We start from the raw sequence: 26,621 nt of genomic DNA, 5'->3' as shown, positions 1-26,621 counted from the left end.
CTGGTACCTTCGATGTTGCTGCCAGCTAGCCGCGCGGTAAAGCGCAAAAAAGGCTAACAATGTGCGTTTATCTGTTAAATGCATCTTGAAAATTGTTTCGTGCTTTTTTCATTTATTTTCCGCGTTGTGTGACTGGCGATAATTATAATAAAATTGTTACGAATGGTTGCACTTGTCTTTGCACGGTGCGAGCACGCACTCTTTTAGTGCACTTGCCGCAACGCTGACTGGGTGTTTGCATGCGTAGAGTCACTGTGTATGTGTAGTGGTACAGGGTGGTTCGTGAGATGTGCCAAATTTTCTAATTTTTACTCTAGATTTTTTTGCATACCGAAAAGAACACTCGCCTGAGGTCTTCCATGGCAGGAAATGGAGTATACCGTAGTCTCCACCAGGTTTCAGAGACTTCTGGAAACCCGAAAATATTTCCTTTATAGGGAAATAGCTCATTATAAAAACACTCATATATTGGTAAAGCAGGGTTTCTCGGAAGTTCTGTTTTTTTAACTCAGTTCATCTCTTTAAGTCGAATGATTGCAGATGTACTAAGAGATGTCAAAAGTTTGACCTAAACTAGAAATTTCGATTATCTAAACATTGTGAAAATCATAACCATTTTTACCTTACTATGAATCGTGTAAACCTGTGTACATATAAGACGACAATTATGTACTGAAAACGACAAAATATTCCACCGCATTTGGTCTATCTTTTCAAGACCGTCTGCGCAATGCTCCATCATTTTGAACCAATATTCAATATGCCTATAATTTGTTAGTCTCTTCCTCATTGACTGCAGTTTTCTTGCCCTAGAAACCTGTCTGCAGATAGCTTACTCTACGAAACCAGTCTGTAGATCTTGCTCTAGAAACCAAAGAGAAGACATCTTAATGATTTTAGGCTTGGATTCCTAAATATTGAAATCGCAGCTTTATCAAGAAACTGCAGTTTTCTCTAGAAAAGATCTTGAAGTATTAAGGTGGGCATTCCCAAAGGTTAAAACAGCAGCTTTATCAAGAAAACCAAAGTTTTCTTTACAAAACATCCTGAAGTTTCAAGATTAGAATTCCTAACGGTTTCAACGCAGAAGCTAACGACACATATTTCTGTGCTCTGAGGTACTTATATACTCTTAACTCAGTATACGCTTTGAAGGGTTTGCGATAAATTCCTTAAATATCACTTTTTTGCTAAAAAATCATTAAGTTGCTGCAATAGCAGCGGATCTTGACCACAGAACCGTCCGCTTCCTCAAATCTGTGTTTAATTTCAGTGGTTTGCGATAAATTCTCCGAATTCCGCGTGTTTTCTGGGAATTCAGTCGTAAAATACAACGAAGCCCTGGATAAAAATATGTATATCAGCTGAAAAAGTGTGTCAGAAGGCCATTTTATGCTAAAAAATCATTAAGTTGCTACAATAGCAGCGGACCTTGACCTTTAGAAGCGGCCGTTTACTAAAACCTGCGCCATATTTGAGTTCAGCTACGTCCAACTTTCGTCCTTCGATTGCTGAATGGCGAACTGCCGAAATCACATCGACTGTAAAGAAGCTTATTGGACTTTGCTGTCATGTCAAAACCTATACGTCCATCCCTTTGTCAGATAGAATCCCAATGGGACTTCAGCGGCTGTAAAAAACCAAGTCTATTAGACTTCGGAATTCTCACAGGTTTTGGAGTCGTTCCAAAACTTTTAGGTCATTGCATTTATCAGAAAAAATCAATATGGAAGCTCCAATAAACCCACTTCTAACGATATACAGCATCTCAGCTAAGCTCTAAAGAGCGAATATACTATATAGGAACGATATTTTTATAGCTTCGAACCCATAAAGCAGAGTTATGACCTTCTTTAGTATTGAAAACTGTTGTCGTCAGATTTTTAGACCTCGACAAAAAATATCAAACGATGCTACTGTTTGTCGTTAACATCATACAAAGAAGTGTGTTTGATCAGAAAATTATCTCGGAATTCAAATATTTTCTACTCAAGATGAAACCTTTAGAAGTGGTAGTCAGAACTTTTATGGCTCCGCAAAAAAATGTGCAGTAATATCCAACAAAACTTATATATATTCTCCTACCTTCAGGTTTGATAAGTCTCAAATCACGTTAAACTCAACTCAGAACTTAGACTTGAAGCACTGCTTTGAGTAATACTATCTGTATTTGAAGAAGTAGATGTCTGGGTCGCCATATTCTCGTCTAAATTGACTAGTGCCCCCTCTCCTTGTCCAAAAACCTGTTCTCCAATCACTCAGTTTTGAACTCTCGAAAAGAGGTTCGGTGGACACGACAACTCAAACCACCCTGTAACGCCATCACCTCTGCAATACCAACAACAACGAGCCCACCAAGAAAGGAAATGAGCAGGCAATTCGACCAACCAGCGTTCGGGCCACAATCTTATCTACGAAATTATATGTACTATGGCTAAAACGCATGCTTGTTAACGCGCCGCGCATTGCGACAAGCACCCTCAATCTACGCGGCCGCTTACCACACACAGCAGAAAGCATAATACGCGAGAATAAGTGCGAATACGCCCCTTTTACAGCCATTTTTTCTTAAAGTTGCTGTTGTTGTTGTTGCTTTACGAAAATTCTCCGCTTATCGCGCACATGCGGAAATTCAAATTACACAAAATAAAGAAAACTAAACTCAACAACAACATTAAAACGAAACGGACATTAAGAGAAATGTGCGCACGCATGCGCGTTAATAAATTCACCTGTAAATTATGTGGCACTCGGTGAGCGGGTGGACGCTCGCTGTGTGTGTTTGTTGGTGCGTCTTTAGGCAGGCACGAATATGTGGCATTTTTCCCATAGAAAAATAGTATAGCATTTGTTGGTGCAGCACCTTTTATTGTTGTAAAATGAAACTACAACAATGCGAACAATAGCCGTACATTAATAACAATAACAGCGGCAATAACAATAACAAAAACAATAATGACAGTGTTAAACATTGTGTGTGAGCTCAGCGCATCCATTTACCTTTCAACTCGGCCACACCAGGCCGAACGCTCGGACACCCACCCTCGCCGACCGCACAGCCGCTCGCAATTGCAACGCTGCATGTGCGCTATAATTCATTGTCACAGTCACTTGCCGTTACATGCGTGTGTATATGTTGTTGTTATGAGTTTTTGTTGTATTTTTTTCGTGCACCACTTTTTTCTTGTTGTAATTTTTCTGACAGCTCGCTTGATTTTTATATTTATTTATTCTTAAATGTTTATAAAATTTATTAGCGCTTTCAAAATGTAAATTCTAACAATAACAACAACACTGCCGACACTTCCTGCCCGTTGCTTGGGTCTAAAAATAGGGTAAATTTTGCCGCTGCCAAAAAAATATTTGAAAAATTAATTATAAATATCTATAAATTTTAATTACATAATTGCTGTATAGGGAGCACAAAAACAATAACAATTACAACAACAAAAACTATAATAGTAGTACAAGCCTTAGCGTTTGCGTCGTAAATTTGTCAATTTGTCTGGCCAATGATTTATTTGTCCGCACGCACATGCCATACTATATATATATGTATGTATAGTATATGTGTGTATGTTACCACTACAAGTGACCGCATTATAATTCATCTGCACAAAGGTCCTGTAGACGCAGTGTCGCACCGCAAACTCACTGATAATAATATATAAATTGCATTTCAATGCTTGTACTTGCCACAGCCAGTTGTAAGCTTGTTGTTGCACAAGTAATTAATCAAAATTTTGTTGTTGCATTCTCATTAGCAGTTAATTAATTGAAATTTATTTCAAAATCGTAACTGAAATTGTGCATACGGGACAAGTCTAGCTTAACTTTAATATAAAAAATAAAAAAAAAAAAATAAAATTTCAATAAATAAAAATTGAAGCGCAGTCATAGGGCAAAAGACCAGATTGTAGCGATAACTCGGGATATCTACAAGTATAACACTTCAGTCAATCCCTGAAGATGATTAACAGCGAACGGGCGTGGTGGCTTTGTGAACAAAGTCCAGCTTTCAGAAAGTGTCTGTATTGAAAATTTCTCTTCAAGAGTATAACTGTAATAGTAGTAAATAAATCAGACGCTAGACCAAGCTCCTGCTTTTATTTCCGCTGAACGCCATTTAAAATGAAAGTTCATGAAGTTAGAGCTTTCACCGACCGAACTAAACTCACCTTCAGTGAGCTTTCACCGAAGGCTAGTCCTAGATGAACTTTATGTGAGAGATTTTCTCTGGAGGATGAATACATTTTGTGGGAAGTTTTCATCTGAGAAATTTACTAGACGGATTGAAATCACTTACAGTAGCTTTCAGCGAAAGCTGGATAGACTTTATGGTAAGCTTTCAAGTGAGAATTCTACTCACGGATTGAAATGATTAACAGTAAGGGGAGTTTTTAAGGTCTTGAACTAGACTGCCCGCGTTGATAATCGCATACTCAGCTATTGTAACCAGCTCAATATTTCATGGAATATTCAGATTAAAAAGTCTTAAGTTCGATGTATACCAACAAGTATGAGCCTTCTCCTATATATATCCTCTTCTGCTTCCAAGACACTGCAATCAGGGGTCGGTGTGAGCAGCGAACACAAAACTTCGCCAATTGCCTCTATCCTTTGTAAGGTAACGCCAATTGTACAATCCAAATGCAGACAGGTCGCTATGTACTTGACCCTTCCATTGGATGTGTGAACGTCTTGCTTCCATTGTTCACTTATGGGTCTCGAAACGAAGGAGCTGTCCGCTGGATCAACATCTTCGTTGAAAATGACATGATCCAACAAACGCAATCGTTACGTTTTCACATGGTTAACTAGACAAGACTCGAGGAATCATTGTTTATGATCTCTATATACTTTGTCTTGCCCTCTCACAATACTGACGTCTTTCATTTCTTTTTTATGCTGGAAAACCTGTAGCATTGTACTTTTCAAGTAGAAATTGCCACTGCGGTTCAGATTAGCGGCACGAATCACTTTTTACAGCATTATATGGAAGAAGACACATGAGGGGGAATCACCCTACCTAAAACCTCGCTAACTCTCGAACGGCTCGGAGTGGTCTTTCTTGATTTTAACAAAGCTGACGTTATTCTGCATATTCCTATGTATTTTTCAGAGACACCAAATTTATACATGATACCGTATAGGCAGCTGCTGTCAATGCTATCAAAAGCAGCTTTGGAATCGACAAAAAGATCTTGGGTATCGATCTGCTTGGTAAGGGCCTTCACTAGGATTTGACATATTGTCTAGCCGCGAGCTATAAAGCTACACTTGATAAGGTCCAATCAATTTTATTTACAATGGGCTTAAATCTTCCCCCCAATATTGATGAAAGTGTCTTATATATCAAGATTTCCAGCTTTCTCACCTACATTCGGTTTTCTGTATCGAAAGCCAACGGAAAATTACTTCGTGCACGACTGTGAATGCCAGAACTGGGTTGCAGTTGGACGATCCTCGCTAGACTAGTTTAACTCATTTGTGTATCACCTCTGTAAATAACGAGAACTTCGACAACTCCATAAGTGTTTAGAGCATAAAAAAATAGTAATTAAAGCATAAAAATGAAAGTTTTCGCTTTATTGCGGGAAGATTTACAGCTTTCTCACCTACATTCGGTTTTCTGTACGAAAGAGTTAAGAAATAGAACTGGGATGCAAATCCTCGCTAGCGCTGACTTTTCTGAAAGTTGCAGTTCACTGTAGTATAAACCTGTATATATCATAAGCTGGCAAGGCATATCAATTCTATTCATCACTTCAAGTGTTTGGGACCCTACAAGTACTTCAAACTAAAAACTAACTGTTAGTTTAGACACTTCAACTTCAATTAAAAACTATTCAAATTCGTATTAGATTTCGGGTACAGATCAACTATAGTCCCGTATGCATAATAAGTGCCTTTTCCCCTTATTTTGCAAAATACGTAAGCAATCGTAAATCTAAAAATGAAATAATTAATTCAATGAGACAATGACGAAGCGGTCCGAAAACAAGATGCTTCTTAATGAGTTGTGCGTCAAATATATTTATGCAAATGTGTGCGACGGCATAAATTAACACCTGACAGCTTACATTTCGAATTAAATAAATTCCAAACACACACACGCACACGCAGGTAAATACACCTTTTATTGCAACAACTGTGCCGCAGCAACGCCAAGCCAATTGCCCAACGGCGGCCAAGCGACCCAATAATACACACTTGCGCCAGATATTGAGTGCGTCCGAAACTGACCCGGCCGTTAATGAGTTAGCCGTTGCTGTGCGCCTTTGTGCCCCAACCATTTTCCTACCTTTTGCCGGCTTTTTATGGCAGCGCGAGCGAGGTTGCCGCTGACCGTGCAGTGGCCCAGGCGGCAGGAGTGCGTTGCGCACAAAATTAAATCGTCAAAAGATCAAAGTTCCTGCCTGCCGGAATGTGTTGAAAAACCCTCGGCGTTGTGGCTAAGCGACTGCCATAACCAGAACAACAACAGCAATCGACTAAAACGTTAAACGACTGGCCGCGCAATGAAATGGTTGAACCCTTTCAGCTTTTTTGATTATGCCCATACTATTTGTGTAATTCTCATTCACTACTTTATTGCTATTGTAAATGCAGTTGTTGTTTTTGTTTTTGTTTTGAGACTTTTCTTACATTTTTATGGCATACAAACGAAAGCATGGGTCGCCAGCCTGACTAAAACGCGCAGCTCAACTTGAAACTTGGGCGCTGGACACTGCACATGACAAGCGATAGCGGGGGGTTAGAGAGCGGGAGCGAGGGTACGAGCAAATGGCACTGCACAACTAATTTATGAACTATTTCAATTGCTACGCATTGTGGCCGTGGCAAAAGTAGGGAGCGCGACTACGCAGCTAACCCTTTGACCGAGCTGAGCCTAAGGATGACAGCGTTGAGCTGAGAATTTCCGAACTTTACTCATTCATTTGCATTTGAATGGCAGCCGGCGAGCGCTACTTTTTGTTGTTTTTCCCTGCTATTTTCCATTTACTAGCATTAAGCGCTAGTAAAGGCACACAAAAAAGAAAGGTCGGGAAAGAATATATTTGTACTTTTGTGCAGCTCCAGGCGTTAGCGTGGCTGAAGAGCCAGTAAAGCGCTGCACACCTGCGACGCTTAACTATTTAATTATACAATTTCTCCACTTACGAGTTGTCCAACTGCCGCGAGGCACTCAGTTGTTGACAGTCAACTCAGAGGATTAAGCGGCATAATGGCGCAAATAAAGGTGAGAATAAATTGAGGCAGCAGAATAATGTGTAGAATAGAAGTATACGTAGCGGTGGAGGCGAAAAAAGGCATAATTCTCAAGCGTACAAGTATAATGGATGACTTCAAAAGGCAACTGTCCAATTCATTTGGATTAAGTCCCGCACTACAAGCAACCAACAAAAGAGAAGGTGTAAATATTTTCGATAATAAATTCAAGAATCACAAAAAAGGAAAAGAAAGGAGAAATAAAATTAAAATACAAGGCTTGTTGAGCGCAAGTAGTTGTTGGGAAGAAGAGTGTTAAAAAAATAAAAATATTTTTTAATAAAAAAAAATTGTAAAAAAATATTAAAGAAATTAAAAAAAAAATTTAAACAAAAAAATTTTTAATTAAAAAATATTTAAAAAAATTTAAAAAAAATTAAAAAATGAAATAATTTATTAAAAAAAATATGAAAAAAAGTATAAAATAGAATAAAAATAACTCAAATTATGCCTACAAAGCCATCTTCATTCAAGCGCTAGCCAGTCAGCTCCCATAAGTATCAGCAGCATTGAAAAAAAATTACAAAAAATCTCACAACAAACACACAAAGTATTAACGGTTTGTGAGCAGTGGGAAAAAATTCTTGCCGACTTTACACCACATGTAAATTTATACATAATACCCGCTATTGACCACATAAATGTTTGTCTGAGTCTTTCTCTAAACCCATCACATGCCGTTAATATGTTCGTTTCTCATTTTATTTTCGCTTCCCAAAGCGATTATAATTTTATATATTCTTCCTTAACAAGTCTCATTGACGCCGAAATTTATTGGCACTTAACTTCCAATTTTGGTTAATTTTATTTCATATTTATATATGCTTTAGTCGCTTCTCATCTTCGATTTTTATTTCTCACCATTTTTGGCTGGAGTGTGCTGCTGCTAAGCGCGCTGAGTTATGGTGGGCGTGTTCCTTGCTGAATGAGTTGATTTGGTTTGCTAATTAAACCGTGGTGAGCATATCTGCAATATGAGCACTCGAATACTATAAAAAGACGTGATATGAAAAAATTACAGGGTGTTTCTTGAGAGATAAATATTTTGGCTATACAAATTTGAAACTATATGCTAGCTCTATATGATTTCAGGCCTTTAATTGTGACCAGGATGACTAAGAATTCATTGTTTTGAATGAATATATATATTTTTTCAATAAAAGTTAGCTTCCATTTGGTCAGTCACAGTAAGCCAACTACCAGCTTATACCACTAACTTAACATAGCAGCAATAAAAAATAATCTGCCGTAGTAGAATCCCATCGTAAAATGGGCAAATTACCACCATTATGTGAGCAATTTACAGGTCTATATATTGATACGATTTGATCATCTGCAACCTTCCAAATTGCAAGGATTTGGCATATATGTATAAGTTTTAAATCCCAAATACTTAATAGTATCTGCTTGGCCAAGATGTACGAAATTATATACAGCTAAAAAAGAACCCTATAACCAGCATAAGTACTTTTGAATGGGTCTACGAAATCTAAAATGACGTCATTTCGGAACAGCTGTGCAAGCTTTGAACATTTTGCCACTAATAGATACCGAAGCATTAATATTTCATAAATCATGATGATTCTGTATAGAAAAAAAAACTAGTTTAAGCTTATAAAGCGTTAACTGTTAGGAGAGTAAATTCTATGCATATCACTAAATTATTATTGTGATACACAGAGCTCTCATAACTATACTGCTATGTATGTAAAATTTACTATAAGCTAGGTGCGAATTGCAGGCAACATTCGTAAGCAAACGAAATAGTTATGGCTATTGCAGGACGTGAGAAAAAAATGAGGACTCATTAAAGCACATGTGGTTTTTAAGATCAGAGTAAAGATTATGATTCACTATATTTGTCTATGATTCATAATCTTTACTCCGGTCTTAAAAAACCAAATGAAAAACCAAGGACGGAATGGAATACCTTAACGAAATGCAAGATTGCCAAGATCATGTGCAAGGGCCGCGAGGAAAACACGTATGTTTTTTACGCACACGCTTTCGAAAGGACTGCAGGACGATTGTTGGCCTAATGACAGGTCACAATCTACTGGCATGTGAGCTGGATGGACGTAGGTAACGACGCTACAAGCAGGAAGTACAGCGATGTGGGCATGAGTGCAACGCTGGAACACTTCCTATGCTTTTGTCCAGCCTTATCTAGAAGAAGGCTCAACACCAACAGAACTCCGGAACAGCTCAAATTAGTAGTGTCAATTTATAAGTTAAAAACTTCTCTATTTGCCTTGTTCGCTCTCGAAGTAAATGTCAAATTAACAACTTTACGAAAGAATTTTAATTAAAAGAAAGCTAAGAAGTTTTAGCAGAGGGAAAAGAGAGATCTTTGGTCGAATAAAAGTGAGTGACAGAGTGAGACAGAGAGTGAGAGATAGCTTTTTGAAGTATCCTCCGATTGCGGCTAAAAACCCTCACCGCCTGTGTAGTGGTGTTTATTTACCTCCACCTGCAAGAGTTGTCGTGCATCCTCTGCTAATGTTTATTGCTTCTGTTCTCTGCTATATCATCCAACATGAAAATTGGTACTAAACCAACTAATAAACCAATGAGTTTCATTAGCGACGCATGTTGCATGCAATAAATAACGTAGCGCAAATGTGTGCTTGCGTATAAAATTGAGAATGTTGCAGCTATATGTATGTACGTATATAGGCAGATGTGTGGCACAGTGACTGCATTGCTAGTGCGGCTCTTTAACTCATTCGCTGCTACTTTATTTTTATAGCATTCATTTGAAAATTGAAAAACTAATTCACTTTAATGATAAACAATTTGTTGCATGAATGAATGCGTGTTGCATGGCCTTGAGTGGAAATTAGCTACAAATGTTGCTTTGAATGTCTCGAATCGATGGTGGAAACACATATATATGCTCCTGAGTATAACCTCACCACACTTGCCACCTTGCCGTTGCATGTAACCGGCGCAACGCACTCACACGCACACTCACTTTATGGGCGCTAATTTTGCTTGGTTGCACAACTGACAAGTGGCAATTGGCCATCATTACTTTTGCATTGCTCTTCGCGTAGTTGCATGCAACATGCGTAACTTGCACTGGTGTTGTAAATTTTTTATTTTGCCACAAAAGTTGATAATTGCTTGCAATTGACTTTCAAATGATTGCGTATATTGGCGAAAAGCGCAGAATTGGCCATCCTGCGGTCATCAATGCGGTGCATACATACATACATATGTGTGTGTATGTGTATGTGTTGGTATTACATAGCCAAGTGGCGTCACTTTTACGAGCCCCATCGATTGTAGCTGCCATTATTGAAATTAAGATGGTTAAACTTTCAACATTACTCCGGCTAAAGGCGTTTGGTAGGAGCAGCTCTTTGTTGGAATATGAGCAATTGCAGGGTTTTGGCTTAAGACCTTCTGAGAAAAATACGCTTTGCACTCTGAATACCCGAAACATGAACTCTCTGCTATCTTGACGAAATAATCTCTGCCTTTAGACGATAGTTTAGGAAGATTTCTCATCAGTCTATTCCTCTGAGAGTTTTATAGTTTAGCTTCACCACTTCTTCTTCTTCTTTACTGCTGTAGACACTGTTTACGCAGTTTCTAATTGTCCAATTGGAGATTCCAAGCGATGCTAGGTCCTTCTCCACCTGGTCTTATCAAGGAGTGGAGGTCCACCTCTTCCTTTGCCTCCCCAGGCAGGTACTGCGTCGAATACTTTCAGAGCTGGAGTGTTTGACATGACTTAGCCAGCGTATCCACTGGAGTCGCGAGTGCGGCGACTGTTTGTTTGATGTTATATATTTCGTCTTGCTCTCGTTCACTACTAGACTCATTTGCCTCGCTTCTTTATCCATTCTGGAGAAAGCAGAACTAACGGCTCAGTTGTTGAGGCTCGGCGAGGTCATTCCTGATCCCGACAGAGTTTTTGTTGTTGCTCAACGTCTGTTCTCACAGCCGTATTAGGTTTGCGGGGATACCAAATTCAGACATAGCGGCACAGAGGCAGCTCCATTTCATGCTGTCAGAAGCAGCTTTAAAATTTGACGAAGAGTTGGCGTGTTGAGGAGGCTTATCCTACGGTAGTAGGCGCACATTGTGGGGTCTCCCATTTTGTGGATTGTGCAGTATACCCTTAAGTTGCAATCGTCGGACATGCTTTCATCCGACCATATTCTATAAAGAAGCTGATGAATGCTCTTTATCAGTTTTTGCCGCCGTGTTGGAATAGCTCGGCCGGCAATCCATCGGCCCCGCCACTTTGTTGTTCTTCAGGCGGGTAATTGCTATTCGAATTTATTCATGGACGGGCAATGGAAAGTCTGTTCTATCGTTATCGATTAGGGAATCGGGAGAGATAGCTCGTTGCCAAATTATTTGACCCAATCATAATATAAAGATTTCTGTTTCCTCGTTTATGGTGTCTTGAAGTTTCTTTCAGTCCAACAATATCACGGTTTCTCTTTCTAACTCTCTTTGCATACAATTTTTGTTCATAAACAGCGACATTTGAAAGAAATTCAACTCAATATAGACATATGTACATATATGTAAATAAATAAAACGAATTTTTTTGGTCACTCTGCGAACCAACAAAGTTTCAAAGAGCCTTTAGATCATTTGACACTCTCCATTTCAATGAATATGCTATTACTTTGATTACTCTCTCCAAAAGCTTTCTTTTATTTTTTGTTGCAATTAAAATTGTTTTTGTACTCTACAACTTTATTGACAATCAAGTAAAAATCATTCATTTGGAAAATTGGGAATTCGCAAAACTAATTGTAATTAAAATGGAGTGTCACCAAACGACATTAATTACAATGACTCATTTTCTCCGGAAAAAATTAATTAAAGTTACATTGCAAATAGAAATTTTATAAGCCAATATGTCCTCATTGAAAGGCTGGTTGACACATTCAGAGTTGAATTGTTGCCTGACAACGGTAAAGGCAACAGCAAAACAAGCGAAAGCGGCAAGCGGAGAGTGACAAATGTCAAAGCAAAGCAACAAGGTGTCACACCACTGTAGTGACGAGTCTTATTTATGACTTAGGAAATGTAGAGAGCGGAGTGGCGCTGGTTTTACGAAAGCAAATTTAATAAATTTGCTTACCTTATTTCTTGCTGACAATCACTGTCGATCTTAATTCAGATTAGGCTTGAACAGGCTTGCACATCTACGGCTGGTCTTTGAGACCACACCCAGTGCTATAAATGACTAGTAGTACATATGTATGTACTCCCATATAGCTATCAAGAGAGCGCCCCCACAACAGTCAATGTCACAAAACGGCAATTTATTTGCTATGCTTTGGCATAAATGTGGCAAGCAATCGTGCAACTTTATTCAACTTTATTTGCGGGAATTTCATACAAGTGCATTGACATAGTTGTCAGTTTTTCATTCATACCCTGAACAGGTTAATTTGAGTTTGTCACAAAGTTTCTAATACTAAAAAGGAGACATTGGAGACCCTTTAAAATGTATACATATATAAATTATTAGCCTGACGAGCTGAGTCCAATTTAGCTTGTCCGTTGATCTTTCAATGTATAGGCGAACTAGTCCCTCAATTTTAGAGATATCGTTCTGAAATTTTACACATGCTGTTTTTGTCTTAAGAAGCTGATTACTTGTCGGAGCCGTCGAAATCAGACCACTATAGCATATAGCTGCCATACAAACTGATCTATCCCAAACAAGTTCTTGTATACAAAACTTTTTTAGTTGACGAGATCTATTAACGAAATTTGACATCGATAATTATCTGAAGCATTACTACGATCTCCGAAGAAACTGTTCAAATCGGATCACTATAGCATATAGCTGTCATACAAACTGACAGCTCGAACTCAAGTACATGTATGGCAAACTTTTTTATTTGACAAGATATCTTTATAAAATTTGGCATGTATTATTTTTCAAAGCAACAGCACATTCTCCGAACATATTATTCAGATCGGAGCACTATAGCGTATAGCTGTCATACAAACTGACAAATCAAAATCAAGTTCTCGTATGGCAAACTTTTTTATTCGTAGGGGGTATTCGGTTTAACCAAACTTGTTTTTACTGTTTTTGTTTTTATTGTTTTTGTTTTTCATGTTTTGATTTTCAAGCTGCAAGTGTTGTCATTTTCGTTGCTATTCTCTAGCCAGCACTCATATGCCACTAGACATTCATGGCGTTGTTGTTTGTGTGATTTTTGCAGTCCATAAAAAGCGAGTAGCCAACAATGCTGTGGAATGCAAAATGCAAATGTTGTTCATTTCGTCTGCTACTAGCTTTCAAACTATTTTTTTTCTGCTGCAACACACTTCAATTCACACCAAATGCTTTGCAGCCTCTTCTAGGCATTGCATTTACAACTTGCTGCCATATATTGCCCTGGTTGTTGTTGTTGTGTAAGCTGTCAATGCAGCATTGTATGTTACATATACATATGTCTACAGTCGTAGCAATTTTGTTGCAAACATTTGTAGCTGCCATTGGCCAACATTATTTCCCATTTCACGGTAATCGACAGTGCAACAAAAACCAAAAACAAAGTGTGGCGCAGCGTATAGTAGCTAGCTCTCGGCAACAAAAATCGTGGCAACACCATGCATTAAGTGCAATTGCAACAAAATTGGCAGCATTTGGTTGTGCTGCCGAAGTTTGCAACTGCAACAGCCAAGCTGTGGCAGCGATTGCTGCCAATTTTCTGTGCGCCTGGCTGTGCGACGCCGCTGTAGGCCTCTATTTGCCTCTTCTTTGGCAGCAAATTAATTCGGTTGCTTTTATGTTTGCCTTTGTTGTTGCTGTTGCTTTTATGCGATTTGTCTGCCGTTTGTGCTTTTCTTCACTTTACCGTTTTTTCTTGCCGCTATTTGGTGTGATTTTTTGTTTTCTTCCCGTTCGGTTGGCTTGTGTCTGGCCATGTGCAACTCGTCAGCGTTGAAGCTTTGGTATGCAGCTTTGAAGGCATAAGTAATGTACACTGTGAGAAAGCTTTTGGCAAATTCTAGAAGCTTTTCAGTATCGTTGGAGGTCTGAAGACTTTGATTTTTCCGAAAACTTTCATTTAGTTGCGTTAGGCTATACTGACTGTCTGTCACGCCATACATAACCCTAATGGAGCTTAGTAACGCCAAATGGAGGTTAAATTTAATTTCAGCTGAAGTACACGTGATACCGATTGATATTTAATTTAGTCATTTGAACTGCGAAACTCTTAAATATCTACAACGGGTTCTAGATAATGCTGGACAGAAGCATATAAGTTGTTCTAGAGTCTCTCCAACAACTGGTCCAACAACTGTCCTGCAGTCCTTTGGAGACTGAATGTGTAGAAAGGCATGTGTGGTTTTCTTCGGAGCCCATGATTCTGCATGTCCTCCTGAGTGGAGGATCTCACCCATCTCACCCTGATCTGCCTGTCAACTCTTGTGTATCGTTTTTGGTGACTGCTGTATTTCCTTTATTGATTCCGTAGTCAGACTCATAGGACTTTTACCAATCTCATCATTATTTATTTCTTTGCCCGGAATTCCTTTGTGGATACGGGGTTCAGTACATATGCAGTCGCTTTCCGGCAGCGGTTACATCTACAGACTTCCTGCTTTTAATGGCATTCTCTAACGTAATGCGATGTGAGACTTTCGCCTTAGTTTACGGCTGAGATCCAGCTCCGAGCGTTAGATCCCGGCTACCACTCCATTAGTCAACCTTCAGCGTTGTAAGTTCCGCCAGCAAGTCACAGCCTTTGGAGTAGTTCTTAGCGTTCCCGAACAGGGAGTCGTTGTACTCGCTCCAACGGTTTTCTGTATGACATTTGGTTGACTGTATTCCACCAACCCAGGCAACGCCAAACAAGATTGGCTTGACTACTACTGTGTAACATCAATGCATGAGTACAGTTGATGAAACTTGATAAAATTATGAGATATTAGGAGTTTATGGGATCTTTATAGAGCCTAGAGTCTTTTTTATACATATATGTATAGCACCACTCACTTCTTTCTCTCTTCCACATTGAGTTCCCACATTAGTTCGCTCTCCAAAATTATTCTCAGTTACTTAGTCTGCTACCTAAACTCAACCCCATTGAGACTCGGTTTACATGTTGGGATTTCATACCTCCTAGTAAATAGTACCATATATATCAGTTACCTCCAGGTTAGCTGATATTGTGTGACGATGTATGACCCTTAGAACTATCACGTTGCTGATTGAGTCTAGCAACTTCCTCGTCACTAGTCGTCCGCATAGACCATCGGTTTGGCTGCTTACCTTTCAAAAGTTCATTTCAGCGCCTCATTAGCAACAAGTGACGATAGTAGTGGCAACAGCACACCCCTCAGTAGTTTCTGCTCGCGCTAATCTGAGCAATCTGTCTTCGTACCACACCGAATTGCTATCGCTTGCATCGGTTGATATTCGGAAAACACAACACGCTTCGCGAAATTTTTTCACTGTAGAAATACGCTTACGCCTCAAAAGAGCATCATCAACAACATTTGAGGCATGCAACAACTTGGCAAAAAACTGCAACGCATGTTAGAGCGTAAGAAAAAACTGCATAAAGAAACATGAAGATGCTTTTAACGAACTGTTATTGTTTCCAGCCAACCGGTGCGCTAAATGTCAGACCAAATCAGAAGCTAACAGCAAGCACAACAATAACAGAAAATCGCACAAAGCAAAAACGCAAAATAACTAACAAAATCTACAAAGTGGCATGGACGATCGATCGCTCAGCTGGCCTTGGCATTGGACGAATGTATGGTAGTTGACTGTTGCTGTTGTTATTGTTGTTGTTTTGTGATTGTTATTGTTTTTGTGGCAGCGACGTCCAACATGACTGCTTGCCAGTAATATTGAGCGCTTTACAGCCGCCAGAGCAACGAGCCTTGAAGTCCATCAGCCTGCCTGCGCAGCGCGCTCTATCGTGCGGCATTCAAAGCAGTTTTTAGGCTGGTCAGCAATGAAGCTTTGACAGCAGCAACACAAAGTGCAGCAAAGGCAGCAAATCAACAGCCAACTAGCTTTGGCACTTGCGGCAGGCAGTGACGTATATATGCCACAGCGCGTTGCACATGTGCAAATGTGTATTGGTATGGTTTTTAACTGCGTGATGCATGGCACACTCACACACACACCGTTAATCATACATATGTATGTATTTAAATTTCAAATTGGTTCGTTAACATGAAAGTTAACATTGCTGCTAATTGCTGCCAACAAGCATTGCTCAGGCCATTGTAACGATTACAAATACCAGCAACAACAACAACAACAATGCGCAGTAGTGTGCTAAAACCAAGCGCAGACACACACGACGTGGCAGCAAGAACAATCAACACAGTAGCATTTACGCATATTGATGAGCCTGCGTCGCCTTCATCGCCTTCGGCAACGCTTCACTTGCAATTCGACTACGGTTTTTCTTGCTGCTGCTACTCCTATTGCTGTTGCTGGCTACATTTGTGAAGACTCACAACTTGGCCACGTCAACAACGCCTCGTCTCTTGCCACATAATTTTATGCAAAATCAATTCTTTGCCAATATGTGGCGCACACAAACCCACAGACATGCGGTAGCACATACACACACACATACAAATACCAATACCATACATAAATAAATAAATTTGTCGAGTTCATTCGGCAGCGCAAACATTTACAACATTTGCTTTTATTGTTGTTGTCATACAGCTCTGTGTGTGTGGCCTTTTTTCGGTACTGACATGTGTGTGGCAGATGCCATGCTTAGCAATGTTGCATAACTTTCCGTTAGAAAAGATAATAACTTGTGTTCATAGAGCATTTTTCTTCCTGAGCTTTTTCCTAGGCGGCTTCATAGACTTTCATGCATTAATTTATCAATAAATTGAAGATAACGGATTAATTGGAAAGTCCCCGACTTATCATGATAAAAAAACATATTTTTTGGCAAAATTCAATTCTTTATTCAACATAGTTCCCTTTAACTACAATCTCCCTCCAACTTTTCGATACCACTTTTGTAGTAAAATTTTTCCTTTGGTTCAAAAAGTCAGTTACGGCGATCACCTCTTGAATCGACGAAAACTTCTTCCCAACGAGCATTCCTTTGATATCTGAGAACAGGAAATAGTCGCTGGGGGCCAGAACTGGAGAATGCGGTGGATGAGGAAGCACTTCGAAGTCCAATTCATGGATTTGGTCATCGCTTTCCATGACTTGTGAAACGGTGCATTGGCTTGGTAAAACAGCACTTCTTTTTCTTAAAATGCATTGGTTTTTCGGCGACCTTCGCATGGTTCGATAACGCTATGTAATAGTCTGTTCATGGTCCTTCCTTTCTCGTGATAGTCAAGGAAAGTTGCGATTCCAAGCTCAAGCCAAAATACAGACGCCATAACCTTGTCAGCCGGCTGTTGATTTTTTTACACTTCGTTTGACTGTCGATTGGACTTCGGAGTGAAATGGTGGAGCCATGTTTCATTCTTTGCCACATAACGACGCAAAAGATCGATTTTACTACGCTTGAACATCTCAACAGCTCGGAATCATCAACTCGTCCTTATTTTTGATCAAAAGTATTTCAATTAAACCTTTTCAAAAGTCCTAAGTGATCGTTTCAAAGATTTTTTTCTTATTGGAAGCCAACTTATCGATTTTGGTTATGAACTTGCTATCTCGCTGGCATCCGCTCTTCTATCTTCTTTCTATCACTTTCACTTTCAATCCTATTTTTCTCTTTTACCCACCTTACCTCTTCTTCTGCTCTTATAAGGAGTTAATAGCCAACCTCAAAAATATGACAGTTATGAATAATTCTGTCTCAGTAATCAATAAAGCCTTCATGGGCTTACTAACTGGACTATATATAGTCACAATGTGGATAAGGATTAGGAACTAACTTTTTTTTGGTTGGGTTGGTGCTTGCATTCTGGCACTAAAGTATACTGGCATGAACTCAGCAGAAACGGCTGGTTCGCTAAAAGCATGGCAGTCCTCACAGTTATTATTTGGTTGGGGTCGTAGGCGTTGGTTAAGAGGAGTTCCTCTTCACCCTAGACGGGTCTATATGCATTTCCCCAGAAAGGCATGCGTGAATCCTCGTCTTGACCTCGTGAGAGATGAAATTGTGACCATTAAAGAGAAATATTTTGGGCCGCCCAATAGAGGTTCTGAGTGAGGCCCGTTTAGCATTGAGTTTTTCTTATACACTTAACGAGGACAAGACGTAAGCTGATGGTGAAGGAAGCTCAGAACTGACACTCAGATCTATTTCTGAGAATATAGGATCGAAGCGACGGAACCGGAGCGATACGGTGACCGCCAGGGTATCAGTTCAGCATGCCAGTACACTCGAGTACGCCAAAAAAGGTTGAGCGAAGGTAGTGTTAGAGGGACAATCGAACAGGATGTCAATTAGGCATTTAAAGTTACATGAGAAAGAAGTCCACATACGGCAAAAGTCCAATATTTGGCGAAATCGTTCTGTAAACACCCAATCTATGACAAGCTTATCGTAAAACCTGCCCGGTATCTCTTTAATATTACATTCCATTTGCCGATAAGTTCAAGTTCTATGTTGGAGCCGATTATCTGAAGCAAGTTTTCATTTAAGAGCTTCTTCTATACATAAATATCTAACACTCCTTATGAACTGCGGAACTAAGCTTCCATACTTCACGTCAATCAACACCCTTGAAAACTCCGAATCCATAACTAATGTGCAACAAACTTTGGCCACACCAACGAAACAGTTGCACTTCGCGGTTCGATAAACTTGTCTAGCCAAGTTGAAGATGTTTGTCGTGTTTGCAAATGACTACAGGTTTCGCAAATCACATGCAATGTCAACAAACATAGTTCAACCAAGCAGTCAGCTGTAAACGACGTAAACGACTAACGACCACAAATATGTTGCAACAACAAAATTGAACAAATAACAAGTGCTACTGCAATGCCGCATACGAACGAACGATGGCGTTGGTGATGACGATCGCGATGGCGATGATCTACAGCATAAGGTTGGGCAATTGTTGAACTTGAAGATGCCACAAGCATACTTGCAACAGATACACTTAGCGTACAACGTACAAACAATCAGCGCTGAGCGATTGCAACACCGATCAGCGATCGTGTAAAATAGCGAATAAAGAAAAAGGGTAGATCGGTTGGGTGTTAGTGCCAAGTAGCCGAGTCCAAGCAGATGCGCAATCAGCGACAATAGCAACAACTTCAACGCCATCGTCAACGCGATCGCCAGCGCCAACACATGCATATATGTATGTATAGCTGTATATATAGCAGCTGCTTACGAACGCCGCTAAGTAGGAGTCAGCGCGCTTATGCTTGGAGGCGCGGCAGCGCTTGTGGCACAGTGGCAGTAGACAGCCAATATTAACAGCGTTAATGGGCGGTGCATAATCGGCGCAACACATGTATCTACATATGAAAAATCACCTCATATACATTTGTATATATGTATATATGTACATATATATAACGTGATATCGTGGCTTGTTTGCCTTTGCGGCGCTCATTATTGCCCGCAAACGATCGATGGCTGGCGCGTTGCTACGCTTGCATGGCACTCATCTTCACATGCCTGCCTTCTTGCTGCAGCAGCAACGCCGTGCTGCCGTTCTTGCCACAACTTCGTCGCCGGCTTGCGGCGGCAAATGCTACTTGCCACAATATTCTATCAGTTGACAGCAATCTTGTCGCTACAATGATTCCAGATGCATATCTGTGATTTATTTAATGCCAAAGCAGTCAACAACGATCGACAGTCGATCGTAAATAGCAAGGCAACAAGTTGCAGAAATAAATACAAATGTGCCACATATGTGCCCGTGTGGTGGTGTGGCGGCAAAAGTGCAGATTCGATGTCTGAATGTGAAGGCAACAAGCTGGCAATGCTGCCGCCGCGCCGCCATTCATTGCCAATGTCATTAGCCAAGTTGCTGTTATTGTTCGTGTTGTTGCTTTTGTTGTGTTGTAAGCACATTTCCAGCTTGCTGCACTCCTTGTTGTTCGCTCGCCGTCGCTGCCATTGTCGCATGTAAAGCAGCTACTGTTGCCACAAATGTTGGCGGCGACGACGACGACGCTTATTGCCACCATTTGGCCGCCACTTACGGCCTGCCGTTTATTTGCGTTTTTGTCATTAAAACAATTGGCTGGATTTTATGTCATTGTCAATAAGCGCTTTAATTTTATTTATTTATGCTTGTTTGTGTGTGCCACTCGGTAACGGTAAATTGATTTCTATGCACGCAGTTGTGTGTGTCCCAGCTTGTGTGGCACTTAATTTGTATAACTTTACTATTTGCTATTATTTGGGGCACATGAATCTGTTGCAAGTGCGAAATACTTGAAATATACGCAGACGGTGGTCCAACTCTGTTCAACAATTCTAAAATATTGAAAGAATGGCATGTGTAAGAGCAGGTTTTTGAGGTAAGACTGACCTTTGTGAGGTTAAGTTACTTAAGCGAACACAAATTAGTTTATTGCTCCACATTTAGGTTAAATTATGTCTCGTTTTAAATAACTTTCGATAAAATTCAGTTGTTTCGGTTGAAAAAGCAGATATATTCTCGGTTAGTTTATGATACGCGGAACAGCCATGTCGATTTGTCGGTTTGTATACACCCGAACTAGTTCCTCAGTGTTTGTGAAAATGGTCTGCAACTTCGCACAAATCTCTTTTCCCCAAGAAGCGGCAGAAGGCACCGATGTTGGGCTACTTTAAGTTATAGCTACCATACAAACTGAGTGATCAAAATAAAATAATTGTTGTGGAAAATCCTTTACTTGACAAGATAGCTTCGCAAAAGTCAGCTCGCATTATTGTCCAAGACAGGTCACCGCGAAATCGCCAGAAACTGCAAATGCGATGAGCTCGCCACAGCTGGAATTTGCAAGAGTTGGATCTTTAGACCTCTTGTGAGCTCGTCAAACGCTGGCCAATAACTATACGTTGTGCGGTTGCGAGATTCTTCTGACACAGTGTAGACTGTAACAGATCCTCTGATTTATTTGTTCTTAACAAAGTCCATCTGGCCGCTTTTCTATGTTTTATCACTGAGTTCTGTTTTTTATATTTATTTTGGCTGACGCTTCTGAAGCCCATTTTCGACGTACTTACCGAAGTGGCAGAGGTTGAGATTAACTGCCTTAACGAATTTGTGATTAGCTAAATACGATGCGTCGATCTATTAAGATCCGGTTATCAACCTTATGGGGTCGTTTAGTATCCTAAAGACCAACGTTCACAGCTGTGGAACTGAGATCCAGCGCTACCTTTGACGTGAGGATCGTTCCCATGACAGTCGGGTCTAAGTACCCGGGAACGGACCCGGATTATTATCCGACCAAGGACTTCTGGAATGTTTCCTGCCGCTACAACAACAACATCGTCGTGAGTATCATCTCTATGACCTTACAGTACTCAACACATTGTTCAAGTTAACGCCACACTTTCCGTACGAGTTATTCAGATCGAACAATTATAGCATATAGCTGCAGTTCGAACATAAAGTTGGTACAAGAAATGCTACTGTAAGGGGTATTATAACTTCAAGATTAAAATCAAAGACTTAAGCTGGCTAAAAAATATCTACGAAATGAGCTCAGAAGTTCCTAAACTAATTTCTTTGGCGCGACATCTGCTGGTGATCGAACACAGTCTGCTGCCGAAAAATGAAACAGAAACTGTCTTCGATTCGCCATTTCTCTGTTCGTTTCTGCTCTCTTGTTAAACATTTTTTGTATAAAAGCAAAAATAAGGTTATCGAGCTGAATTCATGCGAGAGAGCTTAAGCACATCTCACTAAAGTGGAACGCATGCCTGTCTTCAACGATCTCTCGACCGTCTTTGAAGGCTTTGTACCACTGGTAGGCTAGTGGTTTTGATGAAACTGAATCACCGTAAGCCTCTTCGAACATTCGCAACAATTCCGCATACGAAATTTGGTTAGAAATATAAAATTTGAGACACGTTCTATCTTCGATATTTTTACATTGCTAATAATTGTGCTTTCTACTGGTCGAATTTCGATCACTGGCTACCCCACTCTTTATAAAATCATCTTGAAATGCTCGCTTATATTTGTGTCCTTGCCAGATTGGATTATTTTTCCTTAGCGCTGCATATAACTGCAAAGTTTTGTCCACAATACACTAAAATACATGTCACTACATATTTCTCTGAGGCTACTCTCACCTTCGGCAGAAATTTGTTTCTTTCTGCGCTGTAATGAAATCACGTACAGCAAATGTGCCACACCAGCAACAATGCAAAAACACCAATTTCGTTTGTATGGCAGTTATTACTATTGTTTTTTCCAAGTTCTTTCGCTCTCTCTAACTGCCGCCCGCTTTACTGAGAGTGAGAAGCGGACCTACTTGTTATTATTACTATCACATTTAGTGCGACTAACTTGGCGGCACTCGCACACACGCACAGCGAGACACGTGCGAAATCGATGCAAACGTGTTGTGGCATGCAAGTTGCCACAAAAAGCTATAAAATGTCGCAGGCGGTTGCCGCCACAGGATAATATGTTTTGCTATGCGCAGGCATACATACATACATACAAATGTTGCCTACACACATACATATGTGTAACCTCCACACACATTCGTGCAATTTGCGTGCGCACCCGCGTACGTGGCGTGTGGCATACAGCACGCAACATATTGCAGTTGGCGGACAATCGCGTCACGGCTTGCCGTCGTTGCGTCTATTGGGGGCCGTGGCGCTCTGGTTGTGTTCGCTCTTGTTTGCCCTATTCCATTTGCTGTTATTTGCACATTTTGCATTTATTTCCTTATTTTGTGTTGCGCGAATATTTCCAAACGCTTCATGTCGGCTGCAGCATTTGCGCCAAAAAATATTGTTGCCTTGCTGCTGCTGCTGCTGCTGCAACCGGCTGTTACTGTCACTATTTGCGGCAACAATGTTTGGGCTGTCGCAAGTAATAAAATTTTTACGCCACTTTGGTAACGCCTGCAACGCCCTCGACGCATCAGCGCACAGCTTATTGCTGACGGCATTGTGGCAACAAATTGGTAATGCACTATGTTGCAACAATACACAACAACTCCCAGAGTATGTATTGGTTTTTGTGTTTATTTTGTGTCCGTTGTTGCCCTAGCTATTAAAATGTTTGTAGCTGTTGTTGTTATTTTTGTTGCAGCAAGTAAATGGAGTTCACATAAAATGGTGCGCTGCAACCGGCTGCCAGTGTGTGCGTGTGGGAACGCAAGCTATCAGGCTGAAAATTAAATTACCAAATACGTGTGTTGCAACAATGAGCAGCAGCAGTTTGGCGGGAGAAGTGTGGACAGAAAAGTGCAGAGGGTAGCACTTTCGGTTATTGCGCTGTCGGTGTGTGCAACATTTTCAGAATTCATTAAAGTTGTTGTGTTCAAGTGATGTTTCAAAGCAATTATATAGGTGATCGTGTTGTCTTACTTTGGCGAGGTTGTTAGTGATACGTGAAATATTGGTTGGGAGAGATAAGCAAACTTTGATCAGTATCAGTTAGTATCTACAAACTACTGTAAGCTATGTAAAGCTGAGGAGTTGGAAACATCTCAACACTTCTTTCTTGTCACCCATTCGCGAGATCAAAGCTTACTTGGTAGCCCACATCACACAGCCACTAAGCACACTTGGTAGCCCACAATTGCAGACATACCAACCAGCTGTTCGTATAGAAATTAGTAGCCTGAGTAAATTTGTATTGGTTATAAGACCCTTCGCTGACTTATAGGATCAAATACAGGCATTCCGTTTTTGTGGCTTCACAAAGGTCTGTATATAGTAGCCCACGTGCAATTTCTGGAGTTGTCATCGGAACTTACTTACCATTCGAAGAGTATATTTATGTAGCTTAGTTGGCGTATGTGTCTTTCATTCATAGTGGATATATTGCATAGTTCTAAGGTTAGATCGGTTCATCTAAATTATTTTTTTCTGCTGTTGAAAGAACTTATGGCATCAAAAATCGATCACATCTTTCCCTTATGATAGTAGAAGAGGTCCATTGTATCAAGAACGTTGTTTTAATCCTACTGTTAGAATATACCAAACCAATCAGGACTCAAATGTACACAACTTAATTTAACATATCCTACTTTGCCTTCCTATTAACATCACTGCAAGCGTCTTCCTTGTCTGATAGAAAGGGTAAGTCGAAATGGCGCTGACATTACTCGAATATATTCGTGAAGAAGCTTAGCGTATAGGTTTATTAAGTCTTTTAGGAAGGAAAACTAAACACTTCCCAATAACTCGATTGGATTTATTTATTGATTTAGATATCTTATTTCTCTCGGCTGAAAGCTGAGCATTCGCAGATAGACAATACTGTCCTATCGTCATCCTAAACGCGTTCTCTGTTCCCCCTTGTTTCTGAAGTAACTACTATTGAATAACTAAAGTAAAGTGTCATGGTATGCACTTTATTGCACTTGAGGAGAAGTCTACTTCTGAACCCTTTATGCGGGTTCTTCTTCTGTTCAGCATTTAAAGAAATTTTCTGGTACATCCTGTATCTTTCTGACCGGCAACAGGTTTTGTTCCACACTAAATGTCTATCTAATCGCTTCGTATCGTCTAAAGTACCATTATCTACTAGAAATCTAGCGATTTTCTTAATTACAGCCGAACCGTACTTGATATCTTCTTCTGTTGCAGCTATAAAGACGGTCCGAAAATCTGACTTGATGTCACGGAAATTGAAAGTAACTTCTAAGTTTGTACTCGTATTGTCTATAAGGTTACCGTTAAAACAGTAGGTCCAAAATACCCATTTTTTCGGACACATAGGCCAGTTAACCCGAGTTCCTGTGAAAAGATCTAGTAGAACGCTTTTAAAAAAGATTGTACCTTCGCTATTTAGCGCTACAGCTCGTATTATTTTCTCCAGCAATATATTGACGAAGTCCTTGTCTGAAACCTCGCTTGGTATCGAACGGCTCGGAGAGGTTCGTCCCGATCGTGACGGAGCTTTTGGTGTTACTCAACATGAGCTTACACAGCCATATTAGCTTTGCGGGAATCCGAGGCTATTGCACCTTTTTCTTTGAATTGGGAGTGGTTTCTACGAGGTGGCTCCCAAACCCGCGCGCAACATCGCTAGGCGAGTAGTTTAGAGTTTACTACACATTTATATAGTGAGACGCTTGATACAAGACCGACGCTCGCTCGCACCCGCGTTTAGACTTCAGATTATGAACCCTTAAACCGATTATGTCAGAGTGGCTCCGTTGAAGCTTCCTTTCGCTTAGCTCAGGCTTCAGCCTCCACATATGTAGGTCGGCTACCGCACCCTACACATGAGTTGCTCACGCCAGAGTAGGAATTGGGTATAGCTCTCGACTGTAACTGATTATCCAGCAGGTGCTTACTTATGTCATAAGCCGTGGTATTACAAAATTTAAGAGACCTAAATCGAGGAAAATATAGTGAAATGTAAAACCTTTTCTTGTTTAGCATTCATCTGAGTTCCAACTGTATTTTTTGCGACTCTTCAAAATATTTTTCTAGAATTTAATTTGCAATGCGAACTGTATGAACTCTGCAAGGTTTACGCCACCATAAAATGCCAACATTAAAGCGCAGCTTTACAGCTTAAATCCCATAGATAATGCTGCACATTTGCAGGAATTCCATTATGCTTTAATTAATTTGTGTGCAACATCAATGTAATTATGAAGAAAAAGCCTCTTCTAAAAATAATTAAACCGACCAACATTGAATGCATTCATTCATGGGGATTATGAAGATTTGTGGCAATAAAAAATGTGCCAGCAAAAAGCAGAGACTACGCAATAGAGACAAAAAGCCTGGCAAAGCAATGCCAGAGAGATAGAAAAATATAGAAAGAGCGGGAAATGGGGAGAGTGCAAAAATCAAAGTTGAAAAAGCCACGCGGTTGGAAAAAATCTTGGTTAACCAGGAAAACTAATTAATTTAAATGAGGTTTCCGGTCGAGCCTGCGGTTATGGACTAGCCTAGCCCCCCCCAGCTGGCCGGCCGGTCAAGCCAACTGCTGCACACAAAACCACTGCAGCAGCAATGGCAAATGGCAAAGCGCATGCTAAATAATACAACGCAGCATGCAACACGCGGCTGTCGCAATGAAACTCAGAATTTTTTAATTGCAATGAAATGAAAAATGAAATTATTTTATTTATAACCATTTTAATTGATGCTTAAATAAGTAAGTGTGCAACAAAACATAAAAAATATAAAAAATAGACAAAAATGAAATGCAGCAAGAGATGTTGCAAGTGAAATTGTAATAGAAATGCAAAGGCAAAAACAACAAAAACATGTGTAAAAAGTGGCAACTGA

General features: G+C 40.1%; 1 long non-coding RNA gene across 1 annotated transcript in view; it reads left to right on the top strand.

Moving 5' to 3' along the window:
• The window catches only part of LOC126761523 (uncharacterized), a 107,251-nt gene that overhangs the window by 80,002 nt on the left and 628 nt on the right, over positions 1 to 26,621 (top strand). The window lies entirely within an intron of this gene.

The sequence above is a fragment of the Bactrocera neohumeralis genome, chromosome 6 (assembly GCF_024586455.1).
Source record: "Bactrocera neohumeralis isolate Rockhampton chromosome 6, APGP_CSIRO_Bneo_wtdbg2-racon-allhic-juicebox.fasta_v2, whole genome shotgun sequence".
NCBI classification, from domain to species: domain Eukaryota; kingdom Metazoa; phylum Arthropoda; class Insecta; order Diptera; family Tephritidae; genus Bactrocera; species Bactrocera neohumeralis.
The sequence above is the reverse complement of the archived record's forward strand: the minus strand, read 5'-3'. Positions and strand labels throughout refer to the sequence as shown.